A 26,579-nucleotide genomic window follows, 5' to 3' on the forward strand; every position below is an offset into this window, starting at 1 on the left:
GTGCACAGGAGAACCAAAAAAACCCTTCCACCACGGTCTGTTCACTTCCTGCCCCCTCGCTGATGGCAAAGCAATGCCCACATTTCCTCCCCCTAAACACACAAACAGCTGAGGGCTTGGGGCACACGGGCTGTTGGCAGCTGTGCTGCCCTTCACTGAGGTTTGCACAGAGCAGTCCAGGACTGACCCTAACCCGGGCACAGGGAGAGGGGCTGGCACCTCCCAAGGGGCACTGATTGCCCCTCCAGCATCAGGTCCCTCTTGGGCCACCCAGCACACACAGAGAAATGAGTCAGACCCAAAACTCATGTTTGTGGGGACATGTGCATGTGAGGGGAGAGCTTTCCACTCATTCCCTGCCCTCCTGTTCCCAGGATTTCGGTCTGGCCACTGGGAAGCTCCTGTATGGGATTACAGGGACAAACACCCGTGCCCCCTCAGCAGGCAGAGAGGCAGATCCAGGCACTCCCTGAGCAGCACAGGCACAGCTCTCAGGGCTGATTAACACCAACAATGAATCTGAAACAGAATAAGTTCTAGAAAAAGAGTAAACACTGACACTTCACTCTCTCAGCAGCTGCAAAGTAGGGCTGGATCTCCCGAGACTTTCTAGAATGAGGATAAAAAGCCCTAATTATTCCCAGAGTTCTGGGCAATAAAAGACAGACGTGACTGTAACTCCAAACTGAGGGAAAACTGCAAGTTACACAGTCAGGGAGGATTACAAATCAGATTTATTATATATGTGTGACCACAGCAAGTCACGTTAAACAGACAACCCAAAGCAGCCTACCTGCTATTTCATTACACAGGGATGAGCTCACACACTCCAGTGCTGAGGGCAAGGAAGGTAAAATCAGTGTATAAATGAGCTGCCAGGGCAGCTGCTGTAACAAAATGCACACAGCTTCCCCAAATTTCGGGAGAAAATTGAGACATATAGACAGCCTGGCAGGTTTAAGGCTAGAAAAATGCTATTGAAACAATGCAGCCTGGCTTCCTGCCCTGCTGAGACAAAGGAATTCTGATAATAATTCCAGGAATGCCTGGTTTCCTCCTCGCCGCTGGAAGTGGATATGGTCAAAAGAAGTCTGTGGGCTTTTTCCTCTGCAGAAAAATTTGGCAAAAAACACAACTGGGCCAAAACTAAGTTTATGAACGAGATTTTTCATGTGACTTTGGACATGATCCGTAGGAATAACTTATTGCAGGAGGGTTACATATTTTGTGTGCTTTGTGAAGCCTGACAACCAGCTCCAATCCCTCTGCCTTCCTTCCTGCCATTCCTCAGGACAGCCCTGCTTTCCCTACGGAAGCAGCAGGAGCAGATCTGTGTTACTGACACCGCAGCAGAAGGAAACCCATCTGCCCCAGCTGGAAAACCTCCCCTGGAGAACATCCCCTGACACTTCCTGCATCCACCTGCTCTGCACAGGGATGGAACTGCCACTGTGGCACCAGGATTTGTCATGACACAGGTGTGAGCAGTCCCTGAATCTGACACAAAGCGAGTTCTTTCCAACTCAGGATTTTCTGTTTGGTATTTCCCAGATGGAAACGACCATTCCTGGTCTCCCCCCGAGTGTGCCAGAGACCTGCCCTCAGCTCCTGCTGCTCACAAACTCCACACAAACTCCCAGTCCCAAGGCAGACTCACAGAAAAATCTCAGAGCAGGGGAGTGGAGACTGACAGGAATGTCCTTTCCTGCCATTCTTCCAGCACAGGGATTACGACACACCGACTCCAGGAGGAGCTGACACACAAAACAACGTCTTCCTGGGAACGTGCCAGGAGCTCAGGAAAATTATAAGCTTTCCTTTCCTGCAGCATAAACACATTTCCAGCAGGATTGTGGGGCAGGGCAGCCCCTGAATGCTCCACACCTCCGTGCCAGCCACTGGCAGGGCACAGCCATCCTGCTCTTTCTTGGGCAGCTGGAACAACCTTTCCTTCAGCACTCACCACCCAGTGCTGGTTTGGTTTGTTTGTACCTTTTTTTTTGCCCCACTGTTACAAACAGGCAGAAGAGACAAAGGCTTTTAACACATCTCTAACCCACTTCCAAGGCTGGGAAGCAGCAGTGAGTTTTTCCATCTCGGTCTCCACCTGCTTGTTGAAAGACTCCCGACATTCCCAGGTTCCCTGTGTTAAGGGAATGCTTGCAGAGGCAGCTGCCACAGCTGGCTGAGTTCTGCTGAGAGCATTTGTTGTGTGCTGACCCAGGGCCTGGCTCCACAGCAGCAGGGACAATTTACACTGGCAGGGCAGCAAGGAAAGTGCTGCTGTGGCGACTACAGAGAAAGCCACGGGCTTTTCCTGCTCTTAATCAAGCCCTTCCTTTAGCCAATGATCCAAGGAAGCTGGGAAGTTGTGTTAACTTCCAGGTTTGCTGGTTGATTGCTGCCCTCACCAAGGACATTTGATGGTCTGGTAAAAATCCTGACACTGGTGTTAAGCACAAACTACTGCTCTGTCCCAGACTCTGAGATTCAAGGGTCAGGTCTCAAAAGGATTAGATCTGGTTACAAACAGATCATGGGAGAGACTCACACCTGGATCTGAAGCCTTCAGAAGGGAAAAGAGAAGGAGAGGGAGGCAGAGTCAGGGAAAGGAAGCTTGACCCCAGTTTGAACTAACAAGTGAGACAAATCCCTTACTGTGGAAGTCCAAGGAATGCAGACCTGTTTGGGAAAGTCCAATCACAGGAAGTGAGTAACCATCAGCAACCTTATTTCCAGAAAAGCACCTTATCTTTACTGCCCTGTTCTTGACACAAACACGGTGTTTCTTATGTGGTGGCAAAGAATTCCCTGCAAAAGAAGGTGGGTTTTTCCTTGCCATCCATTACTTCCAAAGAAAGACTACAACCCCTTGAGCATCAAGATGTTAAATGTTGGCAAGAGCCAATTTTGTTTCAGCAGTTCTCACCATTCAGTGTCAGCTCCTGCTTTGCTCTTGTCAGAGCCCAAAAAATACCCACTGCCTGGGCCACCAAAGCCATTTCTTTCCTCAGCTGGCAATGAAGGATGTTTCAGAACCATAAAATAAAGACATTAAAAGTGGTCTTTGTTGAAAGCTCTTACCCCACCCTTGTTAAGTGCCGTACTGCAACAACAGCTGTCTCAGTGCATAATTCCCAGGTGATCAGGGATTTCCCAGGAACAGTCACCAACTGTTTTACGATCCCAACCACTTTTCCTAGTCTTCAACCAGAGACACAGCACTGCTCAAAGGGTAACACACTGACCTAGGACTAATGCAGGACATTTGGGATTTGAGTATCAACCTTAAAAATGCTCCTGAAGTCACAAGATGCTTTTTTCCCCACTAAGATTCAGCCCCTCCTTAACCTCTTTCCATAGTCTTTTATCTTTGTGTGGTAAGAACATTCAATCAAACCTGCTGAGTCACATTAATGTCTTTACAGGAAAAAGATGTTTGTCCTTTGGATTCAGGTTTGGAAAATAAGATGGAAACTCAAAGTTTTCTCAGCTTCTGTAGTAAGTGGTGATATTCTGGGGAAATGTCTTTGTGAGTTATTATTTACTGCTTGGAGATCGTATCTGAGAAAACTTCACGTCACATGCTGTAAAAAATCATGTCCTATACTGCACATTGCAACTCTTCCCAAATTAGATCCCTTTCCCTGCTGAAACAGTGGATCAAACCCGCACAGCCTACAGTTCATTTAGTGCATTGAACGGATCACATGTTGAGCCAAAGTCACTTTGATCCGAAAAAAACCAGACTGTTGACTCAGCAGTGTCACACACTGGGTTAAACGTGCCACTAACCCCATCAGACACACCCCTGTTTGCCCCCCAGCCTGTCAGAGACCCTGTGTTCCATAAACAGTGCCGGTCCATCATTCCCAGGGAACGCCTGGCACAACAGAAAAGGCACTTTGAGCTGCACTTCCCGTTGCTGATGGGTATCTGTGCCAGCGCCTGCCGTGCCACCCCCGCCGGGTCAGTGCCAAAGGAGCACTTCCCCTGCACGGGGCACAACACGGGCCATGGAATTTGGGAGGTGACGGATACGGGAGCACCGGGAGCTCGGACACAGCACGGCCAAGGCAAGGCTGCTGCTCCCAGGGCACGGGGAAGGAGCCCCACAGCAGCACCAGGGCAGCAAACTGCAGGCTCGCTGTGCTGCTGGGCACAGAGAGAGGGACAGACACACTGCTGCTGTGTCTGGTTTGGGGGGATGGACACAGAAGTTCCTGGGGGCTGGTGATCCCACGCTGGGCAGAGGTCGGGCCACACACTCCCTGCTCTCTGGGGGGATGCTGCTGGACCTTGGTGGGTCACAGGAACCCCAGGGACACCAGATTCCTCCTTTCCAGAACTGACATATCAGCCCATTGAAACCCCTGAAGATGGGACCAGAAATAAGGATAATTTGGGCTCCCCCTCGTGCCCCAGCCAGCTGTTAACACAGGGCAGGGCTCCTTCCCTTCTCCCGCAGCCTGGGGTCGATATCACTGTTATCAGCCCATCGTGCTCCAAGTCACTTCCCAGGCACCGGCCTTCACCTGCTAATTGTGCAGCTCACACTTTCCACCACTAATTGGCTTTCACCTGCTGCTCTTGCTGCTCCAGACTTGCAGAGACCTTGCACACTTCCCACCGAAGCCCAGCCCAACAGAGCACACTTCACACTGCAATTAAGGCCTCCTGGCCCCGTGAACCACAACAGAAAAGTTAATCAAGCCTAAGAGAAATTAGGGATGTTGTCACTCGAACACCCAGATTTTACAAACCGTCTTTCCTAACTGTGAGGTTGTTTCCCATCTGTCACTCATTTGTTAAAGCTCCTCTGTGGCAGGACTGCACAAAAGTCATGTTTATTTGAAATGTCACCCTTAACAATCCTCACACCCTCAGCGAGCTCGGGCCACATTCAACTGAAAATGTGTGACTGGAGTGCAGTTTCCATAATGCCACAGCACAGCAGCAGAGGGGGGATTGCTGGCCCCAGCACAACTCCCTCTGTTTCATGGGAACAGGACAGGTTAATTACTTTTTCTCCCCAATAAAATTACTTTTATATCGTTTTTGCTTACTGCATCAGAACAAATGATGCATGGACAATTTTAAACGTGATTTCTCTCTTCATGAAGACAAGCAATTAACAACTCCTCAGTCCTCTCTCAGCTTTTACTCTGGGTTCACTTGAAGAAATTCTCACTAAGGCTCACAACAGATTTTATCCCAGCCTCACTGCTCTCATTGCCTGATGATTTCTGAGGCTGAGAATTAATAAATAAGCACTTTCCTTACACTGCAACTCCCTTAGATCTTCATCTCATCCATCAGCACAACTACTAACGTGAGCACTTAGAGATGTGCCAACAAAAATCCCTGGAAGCCCATGGAAAGCAGTGAGAGTGGACATTTGCCTCCACGGCCTCAAAACATTGCTCCTCTCTCCTTGTCAAACACATCTCCTTTCTCTGACATGTTTATCAGCTGCATAAATATGCACATTGTTCAACCTCACACCCAGAAGCATCACTTTGCCCCTGGGGCAGACATTCACATGGTCTATTTTTGCAGCTGGAGGACCCACGGAAGGGAAATATGCTTTGAAAAAGGCAGCCAGGTCGGGGCTGTGTGAAGGAAGAGTGAAGATTATGATTTCTTTAAGCAAAACAAATTTTTTTAAATAATAAAAAAAACCCACAAAAATAACATTCCTGTGAAGTCAGATCCTGTTGCAAGGAAAAGTCAGAGGACAAGTTTCAGAAGCGTAACAAAAGTCCATTTTCAAGACCTCTTTTTCATGCCTTTTCACTCTGAAGGCTTCATTTTGGTGCTGTTTTTCCAGGTTAATCCAGCACAAGATGAGGCTGGACTTGGCCATAACTTCAAACTCTGATGTCCAGGGGCTTTCCAGGGGTATTTTCAGTGATTGTCCCCCACAACCTGCCCCTACTAGGCCTGTTGTGTTAAAGGAGCAACTCATAACCCTTCCAAGAGCTCCTTCCGAAACGGGAGCTGCCCATAATTCCTCCTGGAGCCTCTTCCCACCTCCAGAGAGAAAACGCCTGGTTACTGAGTTCATTTCAAAGATTAGTCACTCCCTGATTGGCATTTTCCCTCCCTGGTGGCATTTCCTTTTAAAGGCTTCTCTTTCTGGCAGTGTCACAAAGGCAGTGACCACTGTGGGAGGAGTGATCCTGACATTTATTTTCTGTAATGACCCAGCTCCATCCTACAGAGCCACGATGGGAAGCTGCATGGAGAACATAATTAATGCACGGGGGCATTAATTTGGTCCTGATTTGGAGGGAAAATTTGGTCCTGATTTCTGTACTGGAATTCATCAGTGCAAGCTGGTGTGGAGAGAAGCAATTTTCCCTAAAACTGCAGGAAAAGCTTTGTGTTCCTTACTTTCTCTCTGGCTTCTGTGTCAGAAAATCACAGGACCTCTCCACTGCTCCCTTTTTCTGCCCCCAGAGCCAACCTGCTCCTGCTCAAGCCACGGGGGAAAACTAAATTTGGTAGTTTGCAGGTATTTCACATCAAAGCCACAACAAGTTGTAAAAGCCAAAAGGAGCAAGAAGAAGAGAGAGTTATCTGAGATCCATGACTCTCCTGTGTCTCAAATGCCTGACTCTGCTCCTTAAATCCAGACCTGACAGGAAGTGACTGAGCCTTGCCCTGCAGTACCAGGTTTCTCATGGAAAAGGGATCTGTGTCCTGTGGCAAATTTAAATGAGCTGAATAATTCAGGAGATATTAACAGGTACCTTAAATAAACAGTGAGTTCCCTGAAAATAGCCTCACATACATGTTTTAAAGTCCTTAACTGGCAGTGCAGTAAACAGCAATTTTTACTCTCACAGAAGAGTCTGTAGTGAGTTTACAGCCGTGTCTGAAAACAGCAGCTTCAACTCACCCAGAACCCACGGGACCTCCTTGTCCCCAAGGAAAGGTAACAGTTACAAGACCCTAATAAATAACTGCCACTAAAATAACTTCTACAGAGGGATGGGGGAAACGAGGGCACTGCAAACGCAGGGAAGCAGCTGCTGATGCAGTAATTTGGGTGCAAATGCCACAGCCCCAAGTGCAGGTGATGGAAGAGCCAAACTTCCCAGCAGGACAGCAGAGACCTCCCCCAGCAGAGTGTTTGAGCTGGGAACCTCCAGAAATGGGACTTGGAGATTATCACTCCCACGTTCCCCTGGCTGAGGTGTTACTCTAAAAAGAAACTGCTGAAGAGAGATCTAGCACTTGAGGGAAGATTAAAAATTCAGGGCAAGGAAGCTCCGTGCAGAATGTAGTTAAGAGACCCATTTATCCCATGCAGTTATATTTCTCCCTGAGCTTCCTTCTCTTTTCATGAAACTGTATTTAGAACTAATAGGATTTGGAATTATATTTAGAATTACACAGTCAACACTGCAGAGCTGTGTCCATCTTTTTAAAATGCTTTCTAAACCAATTTTCCCAAAGATTTCTCAGCAATCTGAGCTAGATATGGATTTTTTTTTTTTCCATTTTGCAATCTTACAGATATTTGGATTTAAAAAAAAAAAAAAGCTTAAACAAAATTAAGCTGCAAAAAGTACCTGCTCATAACAACTGTTTGCCTGATGGTAGTTGTACAGCCATTTGTAAAATTAGTCTTCTAAACCACCACACAGAAATCCATGGGACATCAATGCCCATGGTTGCTATTAGGAAGTAGCAATGAATTATTGCTTAGGAAAGAAGTAAAAAAACCTGGTTTTTCCTTTTTTTGCAAAGTTCTCAAGGCCAGACCCAAAGCCCTTTACCAGTGAAGCTCCTCACTGACTTTGATGACACCGCTCGCCTGTCCTTAATCTTGTCAACAAATTCTATCATATCCTTCAGAGAAAATCCTGCAGTTGTTTTAAGTATGTCTAATCCACGAGGACAAAGCTTTAATGAGTTTCTAAATTTGTATCTTAAGAAGTAAAATAAAATAAAATGAAATCAAAAAAACCCCCCTGTGACCTAGAATCCACTCCAAAGCGCCGCTCATCTCTCCACAGGGTCTCCTGGTGCTCCGATAAATCAGATTTATCCCACACCCCTGAGCTAATGGGCACCAAACAGGGGACAGTTGCTTGTGCTACACCCAGAGAAACCCCCCCAGAGAGGAGTCCTGGATCCTCACTGTCCATCCCTCGGGTGGTTCAACAAAGGGCAGGATATTGAGCACCACAAAACGAAAGAGAGAAAAATCATAAGAACTCCCGGTGTTCTGTGGGGTTTGTTTGCAATTGGGCAGTTCTGTGATTTCAAAGGCTGGAGCAGCTCTTTCCAGGCAGACTTTATCACCCTGAGAGTGATAACGTCCTCACCCATTGTCTGGGCTTTATTACACCCGCAGCTCAATGACAAATGGCAGCCCCCACCGACCCTTCACCCGCTCCTACTCCAGAATTCAAATTCCTCCATGTGACCCAACCTGTGTCCTGCAGCAAACTGCAAGGCAAAAGCTTTCCCTTAGTCCCTTCCAATCTGATTTTTCGTTTCAATCTATTCACTTTAAGGTAAATAAAAGAAACCAGAGCTGCTAAGCAGCCAGGGGAGGGAAAGAGGAGTGGGTGAGTTCATGAGGAAAGGAAGGGGGAATAATTTTTTTTAGCTGTGCATGCAGAACGTACAGAGAACTGTGGTGGTGTTATCTCTGCATGTGCAGCCTAAACAAAGTTCCTACTTCCAAATTCCCTTCATTCCAACCATCCACTGGCACTACAATAAGTGTTCAGTGCTCACAGACTCCAAATCCCAGCACCCTCAGGGTGGGCTCGCTGCCAGAGTTTAAGGCAAGCCATGCACAGGAGCTGCAGCTGCAATGCAAATGCAGGCAGGCTCTTCACAGAGGGATCCCCTCCAAAAAATCACATCTCTCTGCCTTGAAGCCATCCATTAAAAACTAAGCAATACAAACAATTGATGGAGTAGGACTTGGTTATGAAATGAAGTTTCGGTATAAAAGGGTAAAGACAGCCTTAAGTGCACAACTCCACTTCTGCAGTTACCAGTTATATATTTGCACTTTTTTCCCTGCCTCTTCTCCTCAGAGATTAAAAAGTCTTTTCCAGTTGTCCCTCACCAATTAATTCTTTTTCTTGTCCCCAAGAAAGAGATGACCAGAGCTTCACATGCTATTAATAATGAAGCCTATACAAAACACACTCATACATATTTAGGTTGATTCAATACAATCACTTGGTATCAAATTCTAGTGGAATTGGTCTAATTTGTGATACTCAAGTAACCTCATCTCGAATAAGTTTGTTTTACCATGGAATGCACCTTGAGTGAGTTTGTTTTCCCAGGCATGACTCACTAACTAAGCAAACACCATCCACGGTGTGTTTTTGCTCCCAAAGACCATTTGAATCTTTTGCTAAAAAAGTGACAGAAGGACAAATATTTGAGAGTTGCCCTGGGGAAAACCTTTGTTGGCTCCCTCCTTTACCTGGTGCTTTCCTCCTGCTCTCTCTCCCAGCTCAGCTGTGAACGTGTAGCTGCTCCCTCTGTTCCCTCCTGAATGTCACTGTCCCTTCCTGTCCCAGCCCTGTGTTTAAAGGCAGTTGTTCTTGGCTGGTAAAAGGGCACTGGAAGGCACGGCAGCAGTGTCACAGCTCCAGCCCTGCACGGTGTCAGCCTGATCTCATCACTCGCCTCAAAGCCCTTTTGTTCTTCTTGCTCAGGAGCCTGCGGACATACGGCAGGAGCTGTCCCGAGGCACAGAGCAGGGACGTGTGGCACGAGCTCGGAGCAAGCTGAGGAAAAAGAGCAGGCAGAATGGGAGGCTTTCCACCAGAGGGAACAGAGATAAATATAGAGCTGCAGTGTCCCAAATACACCAGCAGCACCAAGGAAATACCTGCTTGGCCCCCTCCGGATGGCTCCAGGTGAGGAGCAGCACTTAACCCACTGCTGGGGCCTCCTCATCACCTTTGCCTTCATCACTCCCAGGAAATACTGGAAAATCTGCCACCTTCTACTAAGCTTCAGTTCGAAGCCCTCACGTAACAAAAGTGGAAATGAATGGTGTTAATGTAAAGCACAATAAAAAATACCAGCTGATGAAGATCCCCCTCAAAGCGAGACACAGCTTATTGTCCTTGCAGCTCTGCAGGCAGGCTGCACCTCCTCCTGCAGCTCCAGCAAAGGCCAGCAGACACACTGTTTACCAGAAAACCATCTAAAATTCCAAGCTGGGATAAAAAGATCCCGGCTGAGCTGCTTGTTCCTAAACAAGAGAACCTCTGAAGTGTGGTCTGGAGCTGGATTCCCTCAGCTTGGAACCCCGAAGCTGCATGGTGGGACCCAGAAACTCCATCCACGGGCTTCATCCATCTTACTTGTAAAGCTCTGCTGCACCTGGTGAGCAGATCCACTGTGCACAGCACAGCTTTAGCCAAGTCTGTATCATGAATTATATAAAATATATTGGCTCAGCTCGCCAGGTAAAATGGACTATTTTATTAAGCAGTAAAGTCAGGGGATGGAAGGAAGATGTAAAAGGAAAACTTATGCATCACTGGGGTGGCCACTGTCCAAATCTTTGCAGTTTTCAGGAGAGCTGACATTATTTGATGTCATGTTTGAAATGCCTTGAAGATCTGAAAATGGAAGCCAAATTCCCCATCAGGCAGAAGTCCTTTGCATTGTGCCACCCTTAATTAGCTCTGGGGTTGGAATCTTGTCCCTTCAAATCTTACACTTCTATCTGGTGACTTGGATCACCCACACAAACTGTTTCCCATTCCCCAGGGCTGCAGGGAGCTGGGTACATGGACTCACATTCACAAGGTCCTTCTCTAGGAGGAGAAAAGGAAAAAGAAAGGAGCCAAGGATCACCTTCTTCCCTCCTCATTACAGTGTCTTTGCATTTGGTAAAACTCTTTTAGGAAGAAAAAAGACAAAGTGAAAGCAGCAAGATGTATTAAGATGTATAAATAACTAAACCCAAAATCTGTTCTCCAGCTGTTCCTAAATCAGATTAAGCCAGCTCCTGAGTCAGACCCTCCTCTTATGGGAGAAAGCAGTGAAGAAAGGGCTGGGGGAGAAGAACTGGCCTCAAGAAAATCATCATCATTATTCCCTCTCCAAAACCTTAAACCTATTCAGTCTCACTTGATTTCATCAAGATACTGCCGAGGCAAGGGAAAAGATTCCAAAAATAGTGTCAGCACCAGGACTTACTTGCACTGCAACATATTCCTGGACACTTCCCTCCTGATCTATCCCTTGTGACAGGAGATCCAGAGCATCTCCAGGGCTCAGGAGCAGGCTGTGGCACTCAGCATCTGACACTGCAGCATCCCCGAGTTGTGGGATGGAACATCTCTCCTGGAGTGACCCCTGGGCCTGGTGCTCTGCAGGGGACTGACTCTGGAGCACTGATCTCCCCTGGGACACCCATCATGTTCCCAGCTCCTGCACACTCAGCACAGCTCACAGCAGCCCTGACAGGAACTCAGAGTTCCACTGTCCTGCAACCTCTCTTTTACCTTCCCAACAGCTCCTGCTTGTCTTCCAAAACCCACCCTCAGCACACCCCGGTGCTTCCTGGCTTCCTGCCCCTTTCTTGGCTCTGGTGTAACACCTTCAAAACCTGACACCAAACCTGCTCATTGTTTCCAGCACTCACTGCATTAAGTGTAAGGAACACTGCTTAGGAACTCTACCTTGCCCTTTTTCACTGTCCCTCTGCCCTGCAGAGACTTTTCCCATTCCTGCTGACACTGCCCACCACAGAACCTCAGCTCTGGGACAGGATCCCGGTTTGGTTTCTCCAAGGAAAAGAATATGCAAGGAAAAAACCAACAAAAAAATCAAACCAATTGCCTCACTCCTTCAGCAAATACTGGGGGGTTCCTCATGTACAAGAGCTTTATTTCTGTTCCTCCTGCATTCAAAGCAGGAGTCCTACCTCGCCATGTGCCAGGCTCAGCGGCTGCACAGGGAATACGACTTCACACGCAGGGAGTTGGTCCAAGTTTGTTTGGGATTTCCAATACAAAACTCACTCCTGCTTTACTGTGTCGTGGCCATTCCTTTGTCATTCAACCAGGGGAAGCTGGACTGAAGCACAGGGTGCAGGGTGGGCACATGACACAAAGTGCAGCACATCCCCAGGGAGGCGTCAAATCCAAACTCTGCCTTGGGATGAGAGGAACTTTACTGTCTCCTCTGTTATATTTAAACTTGCAATGAGATTCCAGATTACACTAATTTCCCCCTGCTATTCATAACAATAATTAGCAATAATAATAATGAAAGGGTTTATTATTTCTGTTGTAGGAAAGCAAGGAGTACACCATGGAGACAGAAGAAACTGGAGCAGTATTTGCAAAATAAAGCAGTAAAACACATTCTGCTGCTGAGAGCAAAGCCAAGGCTGAGCAGAGCACAGAGTTCATGGAATGATGAGGCAGAACAGCTCTAGGAGATGTGGGAAGGCTGTTCCAGAGGAACAGCAAACAGGTCTCAGCCCTGCCCAGGTTTGTCTGCGATGCCCAGACAGGACCACAAGCACCAGCACAGCCACCTGAGGACCCTTTTGGAGAGACACAAAGAGCCCCCAGAGGTCTGGCTGCTGGGGAAGGCAAACAAAACTATTTTTGACCTAAGATATATTTCTGTAATACAGAAAGATTTTTCCATAGCAGGAGTTTGATGACTTCACATTCCAGAAGTCAATAATCTGAACTCACTGTTCTATGAGTACCCTGAGCACAGTCCTTGAAAACAAACCCTTGTCTCCCACAACATCAACAGCATCCACTGCTTGCAATTTTTCCAAGGGGGAAGACTGAGATGCCAACAGCCCTTTAAGGAAACTGTCTCCTTCACATCCACACTTGTTCATCTGACAGTCCAGCCACACATCAGGATGAGAGCCCAAACACGGACCGCTCTGATAAATCCAAGATGACAGACAACAAAACAGGAGATGTAGAAAGAAACACCACGATTGATTTTTAGCCGAGCAAATATTCCCTGGGTTGTTGCACTGCAGGGCTTGGTTCTGTACCACAGATATGAGTTCTGAGCAGCTCCAAGGCACCACTGCTGCTCAGTGTGTGGGACTGCAGATACTTATTTACTTCACCATCCATGAAAGGCAAAAAAAAAAGGCTTATATATTTTAAAATTCTCTAGCACTGAAGTTTCTGAGGACGGGCAGAGGAACATAAGGGAAACAGCTTTTCCAAGAGAGAAAAGAGGTCAGAGAAGGGAGTTTTTCCCCAGAATGGGAATGATCTCTTCTTGACATAGTCCTGGACCGTTTCCATGCCCCGCAGGCATTTTTGCTTATAATTAAATCTATTTTATCTTCCGAAAATATAACACTGAAGAGTGGCAGGGACAAGGGGCACAGAGATGGTGAGAGACGAGAGATGGCTGTGATAAAGAGAATAAATGTAGTAGTAGTAATAATAATAATAATAATGTAATTACTAATAATGATAATAGTAATAAATGCTGTGATGAGAGAACACGAATCATGGTCAGGACTCGAAGGAGACAGGGATACAGGGCTGTGTTTGCTTGGAGCACACGGCAGCACCACACAAGAGCTCCTGACAAGGAGTGACTGACAACACATCCCACCACCAATATCTGCAGAGAACTTTAAAGCTCTTGGTCTTGGGGACCACAAAGAACAAGTAGAAAGAATCTCAGCTCAGTGTTTGAACCTTTCCCCCCGGTGTTTCTGCCTGACTCCAGAGCTGATGGTTTTCCCAGCACTCACACACCCTTTGCAGAGGTTAAAAACCCAGGTGAGGGCCCAGACTGACCTGCCCAGTGACCAAAGGCTGAGCAGAGCCTTGCTTGCAAAAGCACAGCTTCTTTTCTCTTAAATAAATCAAGATTAAAGCAAACCCCGGGTCTCTGCCTGTGTCAGCTGGGACACCGCCGAGCCCTGCCCAGGAGCCTGGGAAAGGAGGGTTACCAACCAACCTCTCACAAAGCAAAGGCACCTCATCTCTGTGAGGCCACAGCCAACTGAGGGCCTGAAACACAGCACCCAAGTCTTGTTTGCAGCAGCAGAAGCCCCAAAACTCTGTGCCAGGGGGTGTCTGTGCTGCAGAGAACACCCCACCCCACCCCTGCTGGTTTGCTCTGCCTCTAACACCCCTCTCCGTGTTCTGCTGGCTGGATCCTCCTCCCCGTTTCCCAGCGCTAATCCCGTGCCCCAACAGGTTTTTCTCCCCAGAAGTTAAAGGGTAAAAGCAGACACGAGTCTCAGAGCTGCAAATCCTGCTGGCTGTGCAAGTCCTGACGTGGGCATTTCTCCATGACTGGGCTCCCAGTGCCCGGGGTGCCAACAGAGGCCTGTCAGCTGGGATCAGCCCAGGGACTGCCCTGGGCACCCACGGACCGGGCACAGAGGGATGAGCTCAAATCCACCCCCTGAGAGCTCTACAGAATAAAACCAGTAATTTCACAAGGAACCAGAACAAAGGGAGCCACAAATATCTTTCCCAGCACAAACTGATGCTACGTTAGGTTTCTAAAACATCTCCTGGGGTAAAGCGGAGCGTTGTAAAATGCACAACTTCAAAATCTCTCCTAGTTTGTTTTCGTGTTTATTTTAAATTATGTTTATCAATCATGTAAGATTCCAGGGGGTGCAAACAATGAATAATCCACTGGAAATTAATCCTGCACGTTGGTGCCAGAGTTGTAAAGGTAATAAATCATCAATCAGCAGCACGGGACCGCAGCATCTATTTCATGCACGAAGCAGCACTTCATCATGGTAAATTTAGCTGTGTCTCATTAAACTGACTGCAGGCTCTGGCCAGCCAGTAAAACCTGAATAGTTTTTCACATTATATTCCTCAGAGCTCAAAATAAATCAAAAAGTCTCAGTTTCATGTGTCTGTGATCTTTAGAAAATGAATTAACCATTGTGACTACGGAGCGGCTCAGCAAGTGCACAGTTAGTCTGAGGAGCAGGATTTCAGGGAAAACCTTCCCTCAGCCTCCCTGGCTCCAGAACAATCTTATTAGAGATTAAAAACCTTCATTCAGTCACCGTGCAGCCAAGTGGGTTTGGTTTGTTCATTTGCAGAGAGTGGTTTTGTTTGGGTTGGGGCTTTCTTGGAGTGGCATGGAATTATTCTGTACCAAGAGCAAAGCACAGTCACAGCACGGTGGCCACATCCTGCTCCTCCAGAAATCAATGGCAATACTCCTGCAAGAGGATCAAACTGTGTGGGATCAATTCCTCATTCAAACCCATTTCTCCTCCCCACCAAAAAAGAAACTAAAGACATTTAAGCATTTGCCAAGTCCCTCTGTCCCTTCTTCACCAGCCAGTGCTTTCCTCCCCTGTTAATGTTCTAAAGGATGTTCTACCTGTGGCCAGCTGTGCCAAGGTTTTGTCCCAACCACGCCTGCCTCCCTCACTTTGCACACACTGATCCTTCTCACTTCAACTGGGGTGGGAAGCAAAGGTTTAGGGGAAGAGTTGTCTCTGCTCTTTTCAGTCAGACCTTTACTGCCCAGAACAGTGCTAAGGTACCTTAATGAATTTAGGGAGTCTTGCTGATTTACCCTCGGGATTCTGGGCTCACCATTCCAACAGGTCTGTTCCTGGGATGAACAGAGGAATAAATGCAAAACAGCAGAACCTCAGCCAAGGGCTGCACAATCCTGGACTTCTCTCTCCCCACAACTTCAACCATCCCACTTCTCCATCTAGTTCTGTTTTGCTACAAATCAGTGAAATGCAATTCCTTTAGAGAAAAAAAAGCTCCAAACTACAGCCAAGATCACACAGTAATCGTGATTTTTAACGTGTCAGTGGCTAAAATCTGCATTTTCAAGGAGAACAGTGAGCAGTGTGTCTCTTTAGCAGGCAAACACTGCTGGCCCTGCACTGTCACCCAAGCCATGGCAGAAGGAAACAAAGAATGATTCCAGTCTCCAGAAATGGAGACAGAACAGCTCAAGTGCTGCTCACACCCTGTTGTAGCAGCAGGCAGAGCCTGGAGCATGGCAAGGACGGCTCTCAGACTTCCAGGATACTCATTTATTGCAGAGAGCAGGTCTAATTCCCTGCCCTGGGTACAGTAATGGATTGGCAACACTTGTCATAATTCAATTTTCCCTCTTACTGTTGAATCTCAGACAGCCTGTGTATCTGAGGATGGAGCTTGTTGGTACAGCTGCAATATAAGCTCTACATCACCACACTGAGCACCTCCTTGCACTGCCCTATCCCTCTGAAACAGGTCTGGAATTTCCCCAAAGCAGCTGCACATCCAACCTGGGGTTCTGTAGAAAAGTGTGGAAGGAAGGGGGTGCACCTTACCATGAAATATCCCACAGTACCTTTGAGTCATGGTAAATTTATCACAATTATCATTTAGACAAATGGAGAGATTAAAGACACTTAAGGTTATAGTTAGGAACGGTCCTAAGGCTAAAACTAAGCATTACAAATTCCTCAGTACATCCTTCAAACCTCCCACCTTTGTAAGGCTATTTAGCCAAGTGACTTGATAATGATGAAACAAAAAACAAACAAACAAAACCTCATGTTTGATGCAAAAATTGCAGGTTAACATGCAAGTTACATGGTGCTTTCTACCTATGTAACATATAATTAAATGATTATCAAGCAATGCATGGCAGCCTCTGTAACTGCAGTGAATGTAGTGCCTTTAATTAATCTGGTCTGATAATGGGTGTGCAGATGGACAGTCCTATTTGTGCAGCTGAGTGAACAGTGTCTATTTGAATTAAACGAGACAGGTGGCCCCTAAATTAACTGCTGCCAGGTATGGTCACACATACAGTGAGCCAGCAGACTCTTTCCCCATCCAGCCTAGCTGAGATCTTTTTTTCAAGCTCCTCAGCTTGAGAAGCTCAGGCACCTGTAGGAACTTCCTCGTGCCAGGAACTTCCTGTGCCACACTCACCTGGCGGCTCTCTGGCATTCCAACAGGGACTAACAGCAGGAACCAGGAGGAACTCCCAGATTCCTTTTCAAGGATTCTGGTCAACAGTACCAGCACTGTGGATTTTAATCTCACATTAGAGTTTTAGCTGGTTTTTAATGTAATTTCTTTTTCACCAGCAACAATAATCAAAGGACTCGCAGTAACGACTTTCAGAAATCATTAATTTAGTATAAAGTGGATAGAAAACATGTTTTGCTTTCCCCTTTTTAAATAGGAAAGCTCAGACTTAGCAGCAGAGTACAACTAACACAGACTATTGAACAATGTCGTGGCAGCAGTTGTTTGAAACATTAAATATTTCATAACAAAAGATTTCTGCCTTCCAGTACAGAGAGGAAGACTCCTGCTTTAGAGAAAACTCTGGCAGGGGAGGGGAGGGCATACAAAGAAAAATTCGGATTTCTACACCATCCACTCTCAGGATTGCCAGACCTCCATTCCCAGTCACAAGGGAAGACTGGCAGCAGGTCCCTCCAGGGCTCAAGACACCAAAAGCCACGGGGAGCTCAGAGGTGCTACAGAGGCAAAAATGCTGAGCAGCCACTGGGAGCTGGGCAGGATCAGCACCACACAAGGGTGACACTGTGACAAATGCCCTGGTTTCACCTGAGAGCAGAGAGAGGTGGGCAGGACACCAACTGATACCTGCACTGACTGAACAGCTACAGAGTCAGGCACAAACCCCTCCAGCCCCTGCACCCTCAGAGAGGTGATATGCAAGCAGTCACTACCTACAGCATTCCCTGCTGTTGCACATTTGGATGCTGGAGCTCCGGTTGCCCTGCAATCTGATCCTGCTCTCCCACTCCTCCATTTTCTGGAAGCAGGGATACTACTCAAAAGCAGGGCAAATTCAACACAATCCAACTTTGGGTAACTGGATTACGACATTTTCCCTTCCTCACATATTTTTTTCCAAGCCCTTCACTTTACAACCTGTTCATTCCTAGATGTAACCCTGACTCTGTCGAACCTCAGCTACTTTCTTTCCCTCCAAGCCCCTCAGAAGCTCTTTTCTGCCCAGCTCTACTGCCTGTGCTCACTGGGTGTGACCCCAGTCCCTCAGCCTCAAACACAGCCACGAGAGCCATCTCCACATCCCAGGGATGTTTCCCTAGAGGTGCCAATCAGCTTCTGAACCCACGGCAGGAGAGAGGAGAAAGGAGATCCTGTTCAGTCCGTCCTTCTCCTTCCTTTCCACTTCCAGCAATTGTGCACTGGCTGCTCCCTCTGTCCCTCCCAGGGAGGGAGCTCTGCAGGGGCAGCTCCTTGCTCCTCCCCTGGAATACATCTCCAAGTCCCAGCTCCTGTTTTAAGACACCACTTAAACCCACCCTGCTTCTTGAAGCCCCTGAACTCGGTGGGAACATGCAAGTCCCCAGGAACATCCCCCTTCTGAGAAAGGGCATTTCTCCGAGCAGTGACAGGTCCTGGGGGTGATGCCCAGCACATGCCCTGCCCTGGCAACCTCCTGCACTTCAGGGGACCACACTTCTGGAGAAGTGTATTTAACAGGCCAATTAGCCTCTCACTAATCATCTCTCACACTGGGTACCAGTCCAGCAATGGAGACAAAAATATACAGAATATTCCAGTTATTCTCCTCCTCTCCCTTTTCCAGCTCTTCAGACTCAGACACATTTCCAGTTTCCTTTCATTGTATATAGATGAATGTGCTGCTGGTTTACATTTTCAGTGCCTGCTCATGGCTCCAGCTTCCCATGGCTCAGGCAGGAGGAAGAGCATCGCTTGGGAATTGTGAGCACCAGACTGCACACAAACAGAGATGTGACCAACCACCACGTGAGGGTTCTGGACACTGCATTAGAGGATTCCATGTCCACTGACTGTCAGTGATATCCCAAGAGTTCAACTTTGAAATAAAACTACTGCTTTGACCCTTTCAAAATACCTGGCAAGTGTTTTGATAAACTATTTTTCTTTTTTTTACACAATTATCACTCTTACTTTACTTCTTCAGATTTCTAACTACTTGCTGCCCATTCTTCTTATTTGGGGTTCAATTTAATTTCTTGACCTCCATCCACTAAAACTTTGCAATGACAGAAGCGTGACAAGTCCTGTGCTGTAGCTATAAAAACCAGTTAAATACATTAGGAATGCTTTTACAGGAGAAAATTATATAGCTCTGTAGAAAACTTTACAAGCAAAGATATTTTGACAAGTGCTACCTCAGAAGTAGCACCATATGTTGCTGCACTTCAGCCTGAAAGACAAAATGCCTGTAAAATGAAAAGCGATGAATTTTTTCCAATTTACTGCCCTGAGAAGTTAAAGATATGCACTTATTTCAAGTACCAAGTAATCCGAGCAATCTAATTAGGAAGGAGATAATTAAAAGACTAAGGGGTTGCTAAATCACGCTCCGGTCACACAGCCTGGTGTGTGCTCTAGTTTGTAATGACAGCAGTCCCGGTGCTAATGTGCCTGTAAAGCTGGGCTCAGATCGGGCCGTTAAGCCGCGCTCAGAGCCCATCTGAGCAGAGCGGGGCCGTTAAAGCCTGGTTAAAGCCCGGCTGCCTGGCACGGCAGGAGCTGCTGGAACTGCAGTGACTGTGCTCACAACCACTGATGGACACCAAGGGCCAGATGACCACCCTGCCAAAACACCGTTCTCGGGTTTTTAAGCTCCGGAATGTTCAGTTTTGAATTTTACTCTGATGAAAGGTGAATACCCCTTTGAATGGTACCATTTGGCAGCCTGAAATCCTCGGCTGACAGCTGCCCGTGCCTCTCAGTCCTACCAGCATCCTGATTTCCCAAGACAGCTCCAGCTACACAACTGTTCTGCAACAGTAAAAACAAGACATTAAGATAAAGCTTCCTCTGGTAAAGCCATGAGAGCACTTCAGCTGTGGATTCATGGCTTTCTGTGCAAGGACACTTTCAAGCCCGCCTGTAAATGCAAAAGGCACATTAACGGCTTCTAATAGGACTGCAGCACACACACAAAAGAGAATTAAAAATAGCTTTGTTTCCCACTGGCCGGCTTAGCACAATTCAGGAAACTCAGGAAGGAAGGAAACATTGTCTTAAAAGTTGATTTTGAAAGGAAACACATTGAAAATGTTTGTATCAAGCTGGTTGTTCACAAAGGTGTTTTCTAGGCGTGTGAGTAACGTCAGCCCCAGTTTTTACACCACACTCAAAACAGACTAAGCCAGGAATAAAGCTGTTAAAAAACTGGCATGATGCAACAGAATAATCAGCAGCAAACACTCAGGAAAGCTGCATGTAAGGTTTAGTGATTTGAGGCTGCTGAATCCTGTCTTGTCATTTGTTTAGCTGTTCCCACTCGGGGTGACAATGGCAATATTTGCGTTGTTGGCACGCTGTTTTCAGAACTATTGATAAAAAGCTCCAGGTAGTACCCAGGCATTTACTCAGGGCCACAGCACATCCAGAGCTCTTCACACCCCCCCAAGGTCTCGCCTTCACAAAGACATTTGTCCTGGCCACCAGGGCAGAGTTCACGCGCATCAATCCATGTCCCACACGTTGATGTCACCCCACGGAACACGCGGGAGATCTCCAGGGACAGAGGCACTGTGAGTTACTCCACGTGCAGCTGAAAAGCCCAGGCCCTCTGGTCAGGGCTGCTTTCTGTCCTCACAGTCACTCCAGGCCGATCCCAAAGCCCCGGAGGCTCCGTTACTGCCCCGTTACAACCTGGAGCAAGGACAAGACTTTCTGGTTGCTTTCCATGGCAACCGAGGCAGCAAAGAAAAGCAGCACCATCCTCCTCTCCTGTAGGTACCTCGGTCCCCACCCCTGAGGTCACAGCCTTGCCTTGGACCTTTCAGAAGCTCACAGGGCTCACTGAAACTCAGAAAGAAAGAAGCTTCTGCAGCATGAAGGTTTTGACCCAACAGACTGGGCCCGAAAAGAAGGGCCATGCTGCAAAGGCAGTTTCCAGAAGGTGCATAAATAGGTTTAGTCTGAAGACCAACATGTTACAGATTTTCAGTCTTTCCCTCTGTCCATGAAATCAGCAGAACTTAAACACGCCACAGACACACCAGACAGGTATCACTGACCATTTATTGTGCTGGCTGCCAGATCTGATACATGCAGGACACAGGACCAGATGATTCCATGGCAGTGGTGCCACAGCACAGGGTGAGGGAGCCCCCTGAGCCATGAGGAGGCAGAGGATGCTCAGATCTCCCATCCTATGGGAACAGGCATTAGCAAACTTGCCTGCAATGAAACCAAACCATGCCTTATCCACCCCCAAAATCTCACCCCTCCACACTGTCAGCCTCTCACACCTGAGTACCACACTGAGGGGCAAAAACCCAGTCCAGGAAGGCTCAGTGTTTGCAATTAAAATGTTCCTGGTTTCCTGGGAAACAGCACTTCCTAGTAAACAGAATATAAACACTATCTGGATTTTTCTCATCCCAGGGAGTGGAGATCTACTTGTCACTTCATCTTCCATTACAGATCCTTTCCCAAGAGCTTCCAGAGCCTCTTGCTCCCCAGGCTGTCACCTGACTGCATCTTCACAGGCAATATCCTGTTTCCCTTGCAATGAGGACAATGAATATCCAAAAATCCTACAGGCAGGACTAATATCTAACGTCAGTTGACTGAAAAATCCATGTGCCAAGTGCATCCCTACTAAGCACAAGGCAGACACAGCCAAGGTTTGCTACATTTAAACTACAGAACTTTCCACGGAGATAATTTCAACAGGTATTTTGCTCTCAACACCAACAGAAATTCTCAGTCAAACATTCTTCACTAATCCTTCAAACATCCATTTTCCAAACTGCTATCAGAATCAACTGTTGGGTTTGTCAGTTAAAAAGTAAAATCAAGCAAAACCACCATGGAGCAAGAGAGGTGGAGTAGGACATGTGGCCCAGGAAAATGACTCGTGGCTTCAGGGCCTGAAGGACACGTTTCCAGTTGATAAGCCTTGACTTGTCCTTTAAGTACAATGAATGCACTTTGCTGATTTGGGGCTGTTGTAGAGTTATCAGGAATGCGGGACAAGCAAATCCTGTTGTGCTACATCTCTTTCTGGACTTCCCCAACCATCTTGTCAGTATTCCAGGGGTCTGCAGCTGGATGTACTTGCAGTTCTGTGATCAATACAAGGAGCCAACGCTGTCCAACCTATTCTGGACAAAGCCAGGATGATGAAGTGACTTGACAGGATAAAACCGTGAGATCCATGCTTCCAAGAGTCTGACCAGTCACTTCCATGCTGCCAGGCAATCCAGCAATTCATTTTTACCAGGCTGAATACAACATTCCAGTACTCTCAAAAGGGACAAAATTGTCCAGGGTTATTCCATTCATGGGGAAGGTAAAATACACAAATCCCAGTGGCTTCATGCTGGAAGTAGCACTTTTTTAATAAAAGCTCAGGATGCTTTTGTCCTCCTGGTTGTCCAAAATATTTGCATGTGCTATGGTTGTAAGTGGTGAGAATGTAGCATTCAGCATTATGGAGTGGAGCGCAGACCAGGTGATCCAACAACAGGAATAAATCAAAAGGTCATTTACAGAGGAGACATAGATTCTGGCACCTTCTGCTGTTCAGTTAAGACTGAAGAGCCTTTGGTCTTGGTGCTTGGAGAGCTGGTTAGGAAAAAAAACATTGTTGGAATACTTTGTTGTCATGTTTCCTTTATGGACTTAGTGACACCGCAAAAAAACCTAAAATTCAAAATTGAACTTCAGGTTACAAAAAATTCTCAAACAATGACAGTGACTTCATTCAGAGCACTGCAGGGGCACAGATATTCAAGCATCTTGCTTCTGTCTGGGCACCCCGTTTCGGTGCCACCAGGGGTGAAGAGCTCGAATACTTCGCGGGATCTGAGTGAACGTTCAGGTTCTACCTCCCAGCATTGCTATGTTTGTGCTTGGTGTGTTCATTTACCTTCAGGGAAGTGTTCCTTTGCTTTCTCATAACCCAGCACTATTTTTAGAGACCATCTTAATGTGCTCAGTAATGTTTTCAGACCACAAAAGCCATCAGATGGATTCTGGCCCTCCCCAAGGTTTGTTCAGTGTAAGACAGCAGCAGGCTCAGGAAGCAGGAGGGGATGTGGGGCAGCAATCAATGCTTTTCTCCAGGCTCGTCTGATGAATCAGCCTTGTACCCTTAGTAAAAAATACAGGGGTTTTTTCCTAACCCAAGTCCCAGGTCCGTGTTCCACAGCAAGGGCTGATCAAGGGACATTTTCACAACTCACAGGAACTTAGAGATGCAGTGGGAGACACCCAGGGAGTTTTGAGGTCGACCATTTGAAGGAGCTATCTCACTACTGATCACATTAGAGCTGTTTAATATTACAGGCATAAACACTCTGTGATAATTTGTGTAACCCTGAGGAGAAATGGAGACCTTCAGAGGACATTCAGTAGTGTTGTTTGCCACATGGCTCACTTGGCTTTTTCAGCTATGACACATCTTTTACTCTCGACAGTGCTTGAACGCTGTGTTTGATTAGTCTAAATAACCCCTTAAATTATTGTATGGACTTTTACAAATCAGTAAAGTTCACACAAACCATGCAAATAAAAACTGAAGGCTAGAAGAAACATGTTCTTGCTGAAGCACATGGGTGCAAAGCCGCTGGTTTCTTCCCCCCCTCCCATGAATGTTACAGAAACAATGCAAATATGCCAGCAATTTTCTAGCACAACTGACAAGCAGAACTGTTTGTTATTCAGAGCCTTCACACAACTGTTCATCTTTTGAGACAGCCCAGCTCGAGACAGCAGCTTTCCCATTCACAATCAATACATTTGCACACCCCTCCCTGCTGCGTCCCAAATGCTCAGGGACACATCTCACATCACAGCCCTGACTCTTCCCTGCGCCTTCAGAATGAAAAGCACTTTAAAAAAACACATTTACAAAAACACTCAGCGTGCACAGACTGGTATCATTGCTGTTTACTCTTTTAAGAAAACTTTCCTGTATGTCCTTTGCCCTCCATGTCATACTTTTTAATTCATTTCCTCTGAAACACATTATTGTCCTGCTTGCTGCACTAAGCAAAATTCCAGGCTCGGCGTTTCAGTCCCACTGATTCCCTTCCCAGAGACCACCCTTTAACCAGTCAAGAAGCACAAAGAGACAAGATTTATATCCAGATCCTGCCTTGCTGATAATTCTCACTGCCCTCTCAGTAACTATATATCTGTGCACACGACAGTATGACCTAAGACAAGCTGTGCCTTGGTTTACTAATTAAGACATAACTTACTAGCTCAGAAGTCAATGAATTTTCGTTGCCAGAGTCATTTTCTTGTGTACACAAAGCTTTATTACAGCTCACTAAATACCCTATAATTTGGAATGCCTGCAGTCCTTTGCTCCTGTCAACATCCATGAACTCTGTGTGTGAGGAGCAGCACCAAATTTGAACCCCACACTACACTGACTGCTCTTCCCTGACCATCAACCAGCTCAGCTCCAATCTCTGCACAGCCTGCAACAATTCTCCATTGAGAACTTCATAACAAAATACACAAACTGAAAAAAGACCCCATTAACAGACAGAACTGAAGGGACAGGACACTTTGATTGACACACAATACACACCACAAGGCTGAAATTCTTCAACAAGCAGCACTTACCAAAAGTTATTACAGTATTCTGACTCTGCATTAGAGGTGCCAGAGGTCAGAGAAGTTGACAATTTAATCACTGATACTTCCAAACCCGTAATTTACTATTACCAAATAATAACAGTGTAACTCCAAAGTCACCAGAAGGACTCTTACACCGGGTCCTGAGCTCGGGTCAGAGGTGCTGTCTCAGCAGGGGCTCAGACAAGGCTTTAATGTGAGGACTCGCCATTCTGGCACTAAAGAAAATAAAATAACATCCACATCTGCCCACATATTTCAGGCAGACAACAGTAGCTACACAAACTCCTGATAAGCTCTCTGAGGTAAAGGCAAATGGCTCAACTCTTGACCCAACCACCATGAAAAATAAATGAGCGTCTATTGTCTCCTGCACAAACCAAAACAAACGCCCACTCGCTGCTCAGAAAAGGCATTATTTTTTAAAAGCCTTGCAATGAGATAAACAAGACACAATAAAAATCAGTGCACCGGCTCCAGCCCAGGGGTGGCACTACAGCCAGAGGACGGGAACCAGCTCTGCCTCGCAGTGTTTGTGGAGGAACGGTCACAACTCGGTAAATTCCTCCTCAGCAACAAATGCAAAGTGTTCTAGTCCCACACGTATTCACATCTCATGCCCCAGTTCTCTCACAGTGTGGAAGAGCTAAAACCAATTTACAACTTTGGCATGAAACCTACGGAATTCAACGGGAAGACTTGATAGACGTAAATGTTCAGAGCTCCACGCTTAAAAAAATAAATATCTGAAATAAACAGTAGGTTACTTCATCCTGGCAAAGGGGCAACTCAGTGGATCCTGCAGCCTTTGTTTATGCTCCCAAGAGTTAGGAATGCTGCTCAGGCTCCCAGAGGTGCAGTGCTGGGTGCCACCAGGAAAGGCAGATCACGCACAAAGTGCTGTACACTGCTATTGAGGACAGGGAAATTATCTCCATTTCGACTTTAAGAAACACAACTGAGCAAACCTGCATTGAAACATGACATCATCCCCCTCTTTGGGCAGCAAATGCTGTTTCCACCAGAGGATATCAGTTGCCTCAGTAACATCGTTATGAGGTTTTCCTCTCTGAAGTCATACTGCAGTTTCCTCTCTTCACTCAGTGCAGCATTTTCTGATTTTTTTTTCCTTCTAAAAAGCACGTTTATAACAGAAAGCGTCCAAAGTTTAGGCTGAGTCTCTATTCAGCCTACAAGCACCTTTGCTCAAGGAGAGGTGATGTTGCATTTGTTCTGTGAGAGCCCTCACACCTCCAGCAGTATGAGAGGTGTTAGTCAGCAGTTTTACTTCTCTTCATTAACAGCCTCAGCAGGAAGCAAGAGGCACATGTGAAACCCTTTGGATACTTTCCTTTCACACAAAAGTCAAAGCTCAGAGTAAAACAAAGGACTTCTTAAAATAGAAAGTTGAGAATAAATTGCTTAGACTGAAAAAACAGCACTAGGATTGCAAATGCTGAAAGCAGATCAATTTACATAGAGGCACTTACACCCCAAATATCTGTCAGAGTTAAATTGTCATGTAGTCTTCTAGGTCTCATTAAAATTCTCTTCAAAATGTTTTTACTGCTGGCATTTTCCCTTCTAATTTCAGCAATCTTTCTATCCCAAACATCTCTGTTCTCATTACCCAGAACATTTAGGTGTGATTACAGCAAAAGATCGTTATCGTGTTTTATTTGGTTAAGGCCTTAAAAATTAAATACAGGTGTTTTCAATTAACAGCCATCAAATTTAGCTCTCCCATCCCATTTTCTGTCACTCCAAAGGCTGAGGACACCTATCTGAGAAAAATATGTAGGAGAACCATGAAGCAGGACTTTTTAAAAGCCTTATAAATCTTATAAATGAAAGCTGACATGTCATACAAGAAAAAAAAAAACCAAGATCAAACCTTTGAGCATGGAAAATGAGCAGAATTATGAAAGGAAACGTTATCACCTCATCCCTCATTCCTTC

General features: G+C 46.4%; 1 protein-coding gene and 1 long non-coding RNA gene across 3 annotated transcripts in view; one reads left to right on the plus strand and one right to left on the minus strand.

Moving 5' to 3' along the window:
• Positions 1–26,579, minus strand: part of CCDC85A (coiled-coil domain containing 85A) — a gene marked incomplete at its 5' end in the record, with an annotated part of 61,325 nt that overhangs the window by 23,161 nt on the left and 11,585 nt on the right. The window lies entirely within an intron of this gene.
• On the plus strand, positions 15,997–18,877 carry LOC115307652. Of its 2 annotated transcripts, XR_003915988.1 has the most exons (4): positions 15,997–16,064; positions 16,147–16,250; positions 17,309–17,604; positions 18,679–18,877. It is a non-coding gene; the product is annotated as an uncharacterized LOC115307652 (long non-coding RNA). The 2 variants fall into 2 exon arrangements; XR_003915987.1 differs by having other exon boundaries at positions 15,997–16,250.

The sequence above is a fragment of the Manacus vitellinus genome, unplaced genomic scaffold, assembly GCF_001715985.3.
Source record: "Manacus vitellinus isolate BGI_N305 unplaced genomic scaffold, ASM171598v3 scaffold_38_pilon, whole genome shotgun sequence".
Taxonomy (NCBI): Eukaryota; Metazoa; Chordata; class Aves; order Passeriformes; family Pipridae; genus Manacus; species Manacus vitellinus.